The 12,378-nt window shown below is 40.8% G+C and overlaps 1 long non-coding RNA gene across 3 annotated transcripts in view; it reads left to right on the top strand.

The window, feature by feature from the left end:
- The window catches only part of LOC140465029 (uncharacterized), a 63,894-nt gene extending 51,716 nt beyond the window's left edge, over positions 1-12,178 (top strand). For 2 of the 3 annotated variants that reach the window (XR_011955049.1, XR_011955048.1), the window contains 2 exons: positions 11,443-11,526; positions 12,125-12,178. This is a non-coding gene — a long non-coding RNA (uncharacterized lncRNA). Of the gene's footprint in view, positions 1-2,992; positions 3,038-11,442; positions 11,527-12,124 lie in introns of all 3 variants that reach the window. The other variant, XR_011955050.1, reaches the window with a different exon arrangement.
- Positions 12,179-12,378: the final 200 nt, after the last annotated feature.

Below are 12,378 nucleotides of genomic sequence, written 5' to 3'. Positions count from 1 at the left end.
CAGCTGTCATTGCACATGTGCTGTCTAGCATGAAGAACAGAGCTCACATCACGCATTTGCAGAACAACTAGATTTCAGTGCTGACATTGCACACGTGCAGAACGGTGCACGGACTTCGATGCACGCGCAGAATGGCATGAAGATTGGCACCGAACCCGCACATGCACGGACACCAGCACATGCCCAGAATGGCAAGAAGAACGGCGCATGCGCAGAACAGCGTGGAGATTTCAGTTTGCAAATCAGCACATACACAGAACAAAGTGCGCAAATCGATACCCGCTGAAATCTTGCTTTTGTCAACAGAGGTAAACGTTCTCTAAAATACCGTTCCCTAATTTTTCAGTGACGTTATGGCCAAATCCCGCTGCCGAAATGTTCGTTATCCCACAACTACCTGTAAAGAGTATCTTTATTTCTCAATTGCCAGTCACCATCCTTTGTAGCTTGAATTGCTTTTGGCGTAGTGAAGAGGCAGGTACAGTATCATGTAATGGGGCAGAACACTGAACAGTCAGTCAATCAATCAGTCAGACAGGGGATGGACATTTCACTGCAGCACTATTCTGCATCAATGTTACAACTGCATGTGCCAGAAAGCACACTGATTTGTCAGAAAAAATCTATAAGGACTTGGGAAAGCAGAAAACTCAATTTGGAAGATGGCCTTGATTGTATTGGGCCAGTGAGGGAATGGTGACTGTGAATGGGGCAATTGTAGTTCAATAGGATGGGGACCTTATTGTGAATGGGGAAGGTGGATGATTGGGAGATCTGGAGAGGGGTTCAAACAGGTCCTGATCATTAACTTCTACAAGGGAATTGCAAAGCCAGTGGCCCCAGACATAAAGATGGGAAAATGATTAGTTATGTATATGGGTTCAAGTAAAATTGGAGAAGACTTAAAGATCATCAGGACCATTTGGATAACAAATAAAAAGGCAACATGAAAAATAGAGGGAAAGTTGTGAATCAGGAGAAGTTATGTGTCTCAGTTGAAGACACGGTTGGAAACTTGCTCTCTCAGATCACAAGCAATAACTGCACAAAATGGCTGTGATGGTCTGCAAAGTGCATAGAGCAAGATTTTTTCTTTGGGAGCAGAGTAGAAATCTTGGATTTTGAGGCCCTGCGAGCAGCAAGTACAGTACTCCAGTCACCCATCTGATTTCAATTTGTACTTCATCAGCAGTAATTCATTGTCCAATAATGCACATTAAAAATTATGACCTTAAGCAATCATGAATATTTCATTATTCACACCAACCGCCTCTTTGTCATATCAGCTAAGCAATTATAGTGAGACCAAGGCCCTTAAATGCAGAACCTGAAGTCCCCATTTCATAACCTCAAGCACTGGAAGACAATGCTCTGCAGCTTCCAGATTTGCACACAAGGATACAAGGATGCGAGCCTTTCTTTATTGGGTGTATTATAAACACGGTGGTATCATAATGGCTTTCTTGCAAAATTCTAGATGTAACATGAAATATTTGGTTACATCATGGTACATTTGGACACAGTCACATATCATACAGCTTCTTATGAGAGATGATAACAACCTCTTTGGGAATCCTTCATGCCACAAAATGTGAGAGCATGACGCGAGACTTAATCGTTATAGCTATGAGGGCTCAGGAATTCCTTAAAAAATTGCATTAACTTTCAGACAATCTGTGGGTAATATCTGCTTGTGGATCTCACATGGATATTGCAATCACTTGATTCCTTAAGTGGATAAAGTGTGGCGCTGGGAAAAGCACAGCAGGTCGGGCAGCATCTGAGGAGCAAGAGAGTCGACGTTTTGGACTTAACCCTTCATCAGAACCTCCTTGAGACCTTGCTGCAACTCCTGAAACAATGTAGAAGGAGACAGTGATTATTTATAGAAGTCATGATTTGGAGATGCCGGTGTTGGACTGTGTACAAAGTTAAAAATCACACAACACTAGGTTATAGTCCCAACAGGTTTAATTGGGAGCACACTAGCTTTCGGAGCAATGCTCCTTCATCAGGTGATAGTGGAGGGCTCAATCGTAACACAGAATTTATAGCAAAAATTTACAGTGTGATGTAACTGAAATTATACATTGAAAAATTGATAGTCTGTTGAAGGGCCAACACCTGCAGCATATTGTCTAGCTATCACCATTGTTAACAGCTAACCCGAGAATGCAACTTTTTAAAAAAATGAAAGAAGTGAAACTATCACTGTATTCTAACAGATGAAAGGCTTAACAGACAATTAAATTTAAAATATAATTTCAGTTACATCACACTGTAAATTTTTGCTATTTATAGGAGGTACTGCTTTATCAGCAAGCATGGAATCCTCCGGTAGCCATGTCATTGCCTCCAGAGGGAAAAGCAGCAGATATAGATTGACCGGGAAGGCAAACAAGAATGATGAGACTCTGGGTTAAAGACCTTGTTGATACTTTTTTCAACCATCTCAAAGATAATACAGGTACCAATTAAGGATGTCCCACCTCCCTCATCTCCAAAGTGTGCCAACTGCTTCAGGAGGACTTGCCTTCAGTGATCAGTGGACCTGCATACCAAGATCCCTCTGCAGATCAAAGCTGTTAAGGGTTCTGCCATTCACTGTATAATTTTAATCTGTGCTTGATCTTTCAAAATGCATCACCTCACATTTGCCTGCATTAAACTCCACCTGCAATTTTTCTGTCCTGCTGTATCATCTCACAATCCTCCTCACGATCCGAAGGATTGAAGTTGGACTGAAGTTGTACATCTCTATGATTCTAAATGTTTTAGCAATCTCCATTTCCAAACATGTTTTTGCTTTCTTTATTGAAAATTATTGAACAAAATGTTAAATCTAGATTATATTGATGTTTTGGAAGTGATATAACGCTGCTGTTTTTTTTAAGAGAACCATACTTTTTAAAGACAGTAATGAATTTTCATTCCCAAAACAAAAAAAAGAGCATTCATATTCTTTGTTCTTATTTTTGTGTGCTTTGTCTAGGATTTCCAAATAACAGTTCAACCAATTGTGGTACACACTACTGAGGTATAGCCACTCTTTCTAACGGCACAGTTGAATGAATCAGCAGTTAAGATACTCATGGACTGACTTGCCACTGACACAATCTTTTATTACATCTTATATCCTTATTATATTCACCCTCAGAACCATATGTTTCATGAGTTACTTCAAATAATTGACCCCTTACTCTTAGTCAATTCTTGACATAATGATATTTAGAGTCACATTGGAAATGCCTACTAATTATTCCCTATATGAATTTCGGGAATTTATTCATTGTTGGCTATCATCCCAATCCTGCATTTTCTTTTTATTTAGAAGTCTGCTAAAGATATGGCCCATCAAAACATCTTTCAACAATTCCATCCTTATACAGACTCCATTCAACTTTATGAGTCAGTAATCATAGAATTTTCTATTCTCTGTTAAACCACAGAACTCCCAACATGTCCTGTGAACATAGCTCAAAATGATTTGACATGCTAAAAGTGTTTTAGAGCTGTAGCCATTTGTTCTCAAACAGTTATTAGCATGAAATTAAACACCTGTCAAAAACAAAAGTCAATTCATGTGCGAGATTTAAGCACAATCTAATAGCATAAACATTAGCACAGACTCCGAATTTTGAGATTGAATTCCTTTAGCTTTTATATAACCTCTCCCCATGATATATTCCTCCATGGACTGATTGTTCATCTTCTTAAATTGATCAAATATTGCCCTAATCAACTTTGCTTCCAACAAATCATCCTTTTTGTGAATTTTGTGCCTAAATCAAATTATAATTTGCAATCTCTCTTTTGTATCCAGGTCTATTGTATCCCATTTCAAAACTACTTTCTTCCTGGGAAGGAGTGAAATTAGAAATAATAAAGCCAAAGCCATACCTTGCTGCTTCTTGATTAGAGAAGTGACCCAGGTCCACATCTTCACTTCATTCTTCCACTGCTCGTGCAGTTCAATTCTAAAGTGACTGATGGATAATTGTAATCTGTGATCCTGCAACATGAACCAGCCATTTCACTTTAAAAAGCCACTGGGAGCAATGCTTCTGTCAGAAGCAGTGATTATCTTCTTTCCTTATCTTTCCAAGTGAATCAATCAAGGTTAATCCTCTGTTACTATGTTTAACAGACCAATATCCATGTATAAAATTACGGAAAAAAATTTCAAAGATTTACATTCAGTTTGCTATTATCCTTGCACAATTGTCTAGCTGCATAAATGATGAAGTCCTGCACAACAGACCTAAACAAGAAGACGCAACATGCCCAGAGACTAGAGCTACCTTACCATACATCAAAGACATCTCTGAGATGACAACTAGACTACTCTAGCCCCTAGGCATCATGGTAGTCCACAAACCTACCACCACATTGAAAGAGCTCCTGATGAATTTAAAGGACCCCATACCAACAACCAGCAAATAGAACATCCTACACAAAATACCCTGCAAGGACTGCAGCAAACATTACACTGGCCTAATCGGCAGGAAGCTAGCCACTAGGATACATGAGCACCAACTAGCTACCAAAAGACATGACCAACTATCACTGGTATCCATACACATAGATGAAGAGGGACACCAGTTCGACTGGGATAATATATCCATCCTGGGGCAGGTTAACCAAAGACATGCACGGGAATTCCTAGAGGCCTGGCATTCAAACTGGAACTCCATTAACAAACATATAGACTTGGACCCCATTTACTAACCTCTCAGAAACAGAACCGGAAATGATATTACCCACCACAACAAACCGAGACAGTGAAATAGCAAGTGGGGCAGAACACCAATGCTTCACCAGAGTCTCACTGATGATGTTATCTGGCATGGTGATCAAACGTCTGAGAACAAATCTACCAGCTCAGCGAGCAAACTTACAACCTGATTAAATATCATGTATTGTTGGTCTTAGGACTGTAACCCTATACAATATTCAGCTTTGCCTTCACTCTTATGGCTATGACGTGATTTTAACCTTGCAAATAAGTGGGAGCAAAACCAGGTCATTGGACCTCTCGAGACTGATTTGTCAATCAACTAGAGCATGACCCACACCTCCACTTTCCTAACTTTCTCCAAAATACTTGACTCCCATTAGTCCCATTAGTTTTCCTGTTACTTGTTCTCTAATGGTAATTATTGTATTAAATTCCTTCCTCCATTTTGCTCCTTGATTTTTCTAATATTGTTAGGATGCTTTCAGTTCCTCTATCAGGAAGACAGGTGCAACATACTTGTTTAAACCCTTTGTGATTTCTTTTTCCCCATATTAATTCCACAGTTTCATTCTCTAAGGGACCAATGTTTACTTTAGCTATTCATGGTCACTTTAGGGAGAACTGCTGTGAAGACTGCAGTCTTTTTTATAATTTGGAGATGCCGGTGTTGGACTGGGGTGTACAAAGTTAAAAATCACACAACACCAGGTTATAGTCCAACAGGTTTAATTGGAAGCACACTAGCTTTTGGAGCGACGGTCCTCCACAATACCTGATGAAGGAGCGTCGCTCCGAAAGCTAGTGTGATTCCAATTAAACCTGTTGGACTATAACCTGGTGTTGTGTGTCTTTTTTTATAGTCAATTATTGCTCATCATTTTTGTCATTGCTTTCATATTTCTGCTAATTGGAAAGCCTGAAAATCAATTCTGACGATACTGTGAAGGAAAATATGGAATATTGTGTGTAAATCCAGAACGAGCTGTGGGGTACTTTATAATTAGAGGTCACACTTTTAGGACAAAGATGAGGAGCAATTATTTTTCTCAGATTTTTATGTAGCTTTGGAACTCTGCCTTAGAAGATGAAGGAGTTGGAGTCGTTGAATTTTTAAAGACAAAGGCAAATAGATTTATATTAGGTAAGGCAATAAAGACTTATTGGGACTAGGCAGGAGTTTTAAATTCAAAACAAAAATACTTCAGCCATGATCTTATTTATTGATAGAGGAGGTGCTTGAGGGGTTGAATGGCCAACTCTTGTTCCTAATTCATATAATTGAACGTTTTTATAGCTGATTGGCTTTACTTAAATTGTATTATTGTATGCTGGCTGTTTTTAAGGAAGGAAAGAAATAAACAGCATTTCAAGATCAGTAAACACTGATATGTGCAAGAGAGATTTAATTTAAATGTTAATCAGTATGACATGTCTTTAAATCTTAGGTACCTTGCAGTATAATGAATTCAAATCCTGACCTTCTATTTTTACACATAATTTTTTTGCCTCCTGAAGCTGACAGGTTAATCCCTTCTCAGATACTCCAAGCAAATGTAGTTCAGCCTGTGAAAACTAATTTCTGCTGGTTTAATTCTTATGCATAGCTTGTGCTTGGCAAACGTGGTCCCTGAGTGTCTTTTAAATTCAGCTTCTTGCATTTGTGTATTTCTTGTTGTATGATCTATAAATTATGCAGAATGCATTATGTTATATCAATCACACAGCTGACAATCATCCAGCACAGCAGGAAAAAATACCAACAATCAAGCATATGCAGGTTAGGCGAATTTGCCATGTCAAATTGCCCGTAGTGTTAGGTGAAGGGGTAAATGTAGGGGAATGGGTCTGGGTGGGTGGTGCTTCGGCAGGTCGGTGTGGACTTGTTGGGCCAAAGGGCCTGTTTCCACACTGTCAGTAATCTAATCTAAAGGAAAATCAGAGTTATAAGAATTTTGTTTATTCACTCATGAGACATGATTTGAAAAAGTTGCATTGTTTTGCTACGGTAGTGTTCTCAAACGTAGATAAGTATGTTTCCTGTCTTGCATGTATGTAGTATTTCCCCGATGACCATTGAGTCATAGAGATGTACACCATGGAAACAGACCCTTCAGCCCAACTCACCCATGCCGACAAAGTATCCTAAACTAATCTAGACCCATTGCCAGCACTTGGCCCCAAATCCCACTAAACCCTTCCTACGCATAAAGCCATCCTGATGCCTTTTAAATATTATAATTGTACCAGTCTCCACCATTTCCTCTGGCAGCTCATTCTATACAACCCAGATAAATCTTTTTATGTTTCATTTGACTCCCTCCTATCCTTGTAAACTCTGGTGACTATGGGCCCAATCAAACCAGTCTCTCCTCAAACAACCATCCCCAATATTGGAGGAGAAAGTGAGGACGCAGATGATGGAGATCAGAGCTGAAAATATGTTGCTGGAAAAGCGCAGCAGGTCAGGCAGCATCCAAGGAGCAGGAGAATCGACGTTTCAAGCATGAGCCCTTCTTCAGGAATAAGGAAAGTGTGTCCAGCAGGCTAAAATAAAAGGTAGGGAGGAGGGACTTGGGGGAGGGGCGTTGGAAATGCGATAGGTGGAAGGAGATCAAGGTGAGGGTGATAGGTCGGAGTGGGGGTGGGGGCGGAGAGGTCAGGAAGAAGATTGCAGGTTAGGAAGGCGGTGCTGAGTTTGAGGGATTTGACTGAAACAAGGTGGAAGGAGGGGAAATGACATGGACCTCCATGGACATCCAATTCCTGTACATCTCCATCCCCCATCACGAAGGACTCAAAGCCCTCCGCTTCTTCCTTTCCCGCCATACCAACCAATACCCTTCCACTGACACCTTCCTTCGACTGACTGAACTGGTCCTCACCCTGAATAACTTCTCTTTCCAATCCTCCCACTTCCTCCAAACCAAAGGAGTAGCCATGGGCACCCGCATGGGCCCCAGCTATGCCTGCCTCTTCGTAGGATATGTGGAACAGTCCATCTTCCGCAGCTACACTGGCACCACACCCCACCTTTTCCTCCGCTACATAAATGACTGTATCGGCGCTGCCTCGTGCTCCCACGAGGAGGTTGAACAGTTCATCCACTTTACCAACACCTTCCACCCCAACCTCAAGTTCACCTGGACCATCTCAGACTCCTCCCTCCCCTTCCTAGACCTTTCCATTTCTATCTCGGGCGACCAAATCAACATGGACATTTACTATAAAACGACCGACTCCCACAGCTACCTAGACTACACCTCCTCCCACCCTGCCCCCTGTAAAAACACCATCCCATATTCCCAATTCCTTCGTCTCCGCCGCATCTGTTCCCAGGAGGACCAGTTCCAATACCGTACCACCCAGATGGTCTCCTTCTTTAAAGACCGCAATTTCCCCCCAGACGTGATCAACGATGCCCTCCACTGCATCTCCTCAACTTCCTGCTCCTCCACCCTTGAGCCCCGCCCCTCCAATCGCCACCAGGTCAGAACCCCACTGGTCCTCACCTACCACCCCACCAACCTCCATATACATCGTATCATCCGTCGTCATTTCCGCCACCTCCAAACGGACCCCACCCCTATATAGTTCCCTCCCCTCCCCTATCAGCTTTCCGAAAAGACCACTCCCTCCATGACTCCCTCGTCAGGTCCATAGCCCCCACCAACCCAACTTCCATTTCTGGCACCTTTCCCTGCAACCGCAAGAAATGCAAAACTTGCACCTGCACCTCCCCCTTACTTCCCTCCAAGGCCCCAAGGGATCCTTCTTTATCAGCCACAAATTCACCTGCACCTTCACACACATCATTTATTGCATCCACTGCACCCGATGTGGCCTCCTCTATATTGGGGAAACAGGCCACCTACTTGCGGAACGTTTCAGAGAACACCTCTGGGACACCCGGACCAACCAACCCAACCACCCCGTGGCTCAACACTTCAACTCCCCCTCCCACTCTACCAAGGACATGCAGGTCCTTGGACTCCTCCATCGCCAGACCATAGCAACACGACGGTTGGAGGAAGAGCACCTCATCTTCCGCCTAGGAACCCTCCAACCACAAGGGATGAACTCAGATTTCTCTAGTTTCCTCATTTCCCCTCCCCCCACCTTGTCTCAGTCAAATCCCTCAAACTCAGCACCGCCTTCCTGACCTCTCCGCCCCCACTCCGGCCTATCACCCTCACCTTGACCTCCTTCCACCTATCACATTTCCAACGCCCCTTCCCCAGGTCCCTCCTCCCTACATTTTATCTTAGCTTGCTGGACACACTTTCCTAATTCCTGAAGAAGGGCTCATGCCTGAAACGTCGATTCTCCTGCTCCTTGGATGCTGCCTGACCTGCTGCGCTTTTCCAGCAACACATCCCCAATATTGGCCTAACAAACCTCCACTGCACTCCCTATGCCAAGTGTATGTTTTCTAGGCGTGGTCTCACCAAGGCCCTGCATAACTGCAGTGAGAAATCCAAACTTCTGAACCCACATCCTCTTGTAATGAAGACCAATATACCATTTGTCTTTCTAATTGCTTGCTGCATCCACCTATCTGCTTTCATTGACTGGTGTCTAATTACACCATTCGTACACCTGCACTTGCCAATACATCACCATTTAAATAATATCTTCTTTTCTGTTTTCATAATGAAGTATACAGCTTCACATTTTGTGACATAATAATGCATCCGCAATGTGTTTGCCCACTCACTTAATTTGTCTAAATCACCTTGAAGCCTCCTTGCATCCTCCTCAGAACTCTTAATCCAACCCATTTATGAGCTGGCAGCAAACTTGGAAATGAGGAATTTGGTTCCATCATCCAAATTCATATATATAAAATGAATGGCTGGAGCCCAAACACTGATCCTTGCTGGAGATATATGTAAAATCAATACCTGGAGCCCAAGCAGTAATTCTTTCTGTACCCTACTAGTTACTGCCTGCCAGTCAAAAAACAAGACCCATTTATTTCCACTCACTGTTTCCTGTCTACCAATCAATTCTCAATCCATGCCAATATATTACCTCTATTCCACGTGCTTTAATTTTGCCCAAAAACCACTTGTGAGGGACCTTATCAAAAGCCTTCTGAGAATCCACAAACATCATATTCACAATCTCCCTTATCTATTCCACTCCAGTCGATCTGTTAAACATAATTTGTCTTCCATAAACACATGTTAGCATTAATACTTTGCAAATATTCTCTTATCATTTCATTTACAATAGACTATAGCATTTTCAGGACTACCGATGTGAGGCTAACTCATCTGTTTTTGCTGTTTATTTTTAATCCCTGCCTTTTAAAATAGTTAGTTTCCATTTAGTTACATTTAGCATCCTCCAATTTGTAGGAACTTAGAATTTTGGAAAATGGACTATTAATGAATCCAATATTTCCTGGGTCACTTCCTTTAGTACTCTGGATGTAGATTGTCAGGCCCTGGTGATTTGTCAGCCTTTAACCCCAATAATTTCCCCAGGACTATTTTCTAATTTAACAGCAACTTTCATCAATGCCACCCTCTCACTAGATGCTTAGTTCTGTAACATTTTTGGGACATTATTTGTACCCTTTTTTGTGAAGACAGAACAAATGTATGTGTTCAATTTTTCTGTCATTTCTTTGTTCCCCATTATAATTTCCCCAGCTTCCTGATTGGAAGGGACTTACATTTGTCTTTATTCATCTTTTTTTCTTCCCATATTTATAAAGGCTTTTATGGTCAGTTTTAGATTAGATTAGGTTTCCTGCAAATTTACTTTCATACTCTATTTCTCCCGCTTGATAAAACTGTGATCTTTTGCTGAATTCTAAAATGCTTCCAATTCCCAGGCTTGCAGCTTTTCCTGGCAAATATTATATGTCTCCCCTTTCAATCAAGTGCTATCTCTAATTTCTTTTGTAACCCATGACTGGGCCACCTTTCCACTTTTAATTTTGTACTAGACAGGAATGAATTGTTGTTGTAATATATGCACCTATTTTAAAAATATGAACCCTTCTGTATTCACTGTCAACCCATTCAGTACAATTCCCCAATCTATCTATTATTCACACCCATACCCTTGTTGTTCCCATTGTTTAGATTCAGGACCCTAGCTTTGGATTCAATTACCTTCTGTCTTAATGAAAAATCCTAACATATAATGGTCCTTCTTCTCCAAAGGACCCCACACAAAAAGATTGTTAATTAATCCTTTCTCATTGTACAGCACCAAGTCTAGAATTGCCTGTTCTCTGATTAGTTCGACATAAATTGCCCATAGTATTCAGGGATATGTAGGTTAAGTGCATTAGTTAAGGGAAATGTACAGTAATAGGGAATAGGTCTAGGTGGGTTACTCTTCAGAGGGTCAGTGTGGACTTGTTGGGCCATATGGCCTGTTTCCACACTGTAGGAATTCTATGAATTCTATGAATATTGGTTTAAACAAAACATCACTTACATACTCCAGAAAATCCTCCTCCACAATCTCATTGTTAGTTTGGTTTGTCCAATCTATATGTAAATTAAAGTCACCCATGATTACTATTACACCCTTATTAGACAAATCCCTTGATTTTTGTTTTTGTTTAATAACTACCCTTACATCTCCACTACTGTTTGAGGTTCTTACAATGCTTTCTGTCCCTTAACCTTGTTGGCACCATTGTTTGAACTTGGCATTTCTGATCTTCCATAATTTTGATGAAGGTGGGCAAGCTTTGATGAGCGACATGTATCAAGCCAGCAAAGAGCTGCAGTTACCATAGTTTGGAGGAGGAAACTGTATGAAAAGTAAGTATAAAGTGTACTGTCTACTTTGTGTGATAATGAACTGCTATGGCATAAACTCTATCTGTTTTAATACGGTGATTGTTCATGGTGCTATGTTTTGAAAAGGATCATTAAATGGTATAGTTGCAGGTTGTTATTGCTGTCAGCCTGCCAATGGAAAGAACAGCATTCTGGAGAAAATGTTTCAGCCTTCAGATATATTAGAAGACATTATCCACTGGATATTTTGCATTCTATACAATTGAAATCAGCTATTGTAGAAATTTCTCCGTAAAAGATCCTGTCTCATCAGGTAATGAAAAGCAGTGAAGTTTTCAGCAGGAACTTTGCCAATATTTATCTTTCAAACAACAATATGTTTAAAATGAACCACACTATCTGGTCTTTATCTCATTTCTGTCTATCAGACCTTGGTGTGTGCAGATTTGTTTGTTGCATTATAACAATGACCACATTTCAGAGATACTTCATGGTGGTAAATTTCTTTCAGTCAGTTTGAAAAGTATTTCATAAATTCTTTTCTATTACATTTTAGATTGTCATTTTTTGTGTCCCTCTATTGATATATAATTTTCTCCAACTAATTTCTGTCTGACAGGTTCAACAAATCTCAAATGAACGGAGAACAAATCAATCAAAAACCTACAGAGAGTACATAAATGTGAATTTTAAAAAGTGGGCTGAAAATGTATGAATGCACCAGATAGGCATGTATTGGATCCAAAGAGACTACTGCAGTCCATGTTCATATGTAATAGTAGTAGTGATTTACCAAAGGCCAGCAGCTCCTTTTAATTTTTCCATGACTTGCAACCTTTAGTTGTTTGTAGGAGCCTCCTAATTCCAACTGAT

The sequence above is a fragment of the Chiloscyllium punctatum genome, chromosome 41 (assembly GCF_047496795.1).
Source record: "Chiloscyllium punctatum isolate Juve2018m chromosome 41, sChiPun1.3, whole genome shotgun sequence".
Lineage (NCBI taxonomy): Eukaryota > Metazoa > Chordata > Chondrichthyes > Orectolobiformes > Hemiscylliidae > Chiloscyllium > Chiloscyllium punctatum.
Note: the sequence above shows the minus strand (reverse complement) of the source record. Positions and strands in the feature narration are given on the sequence as shown.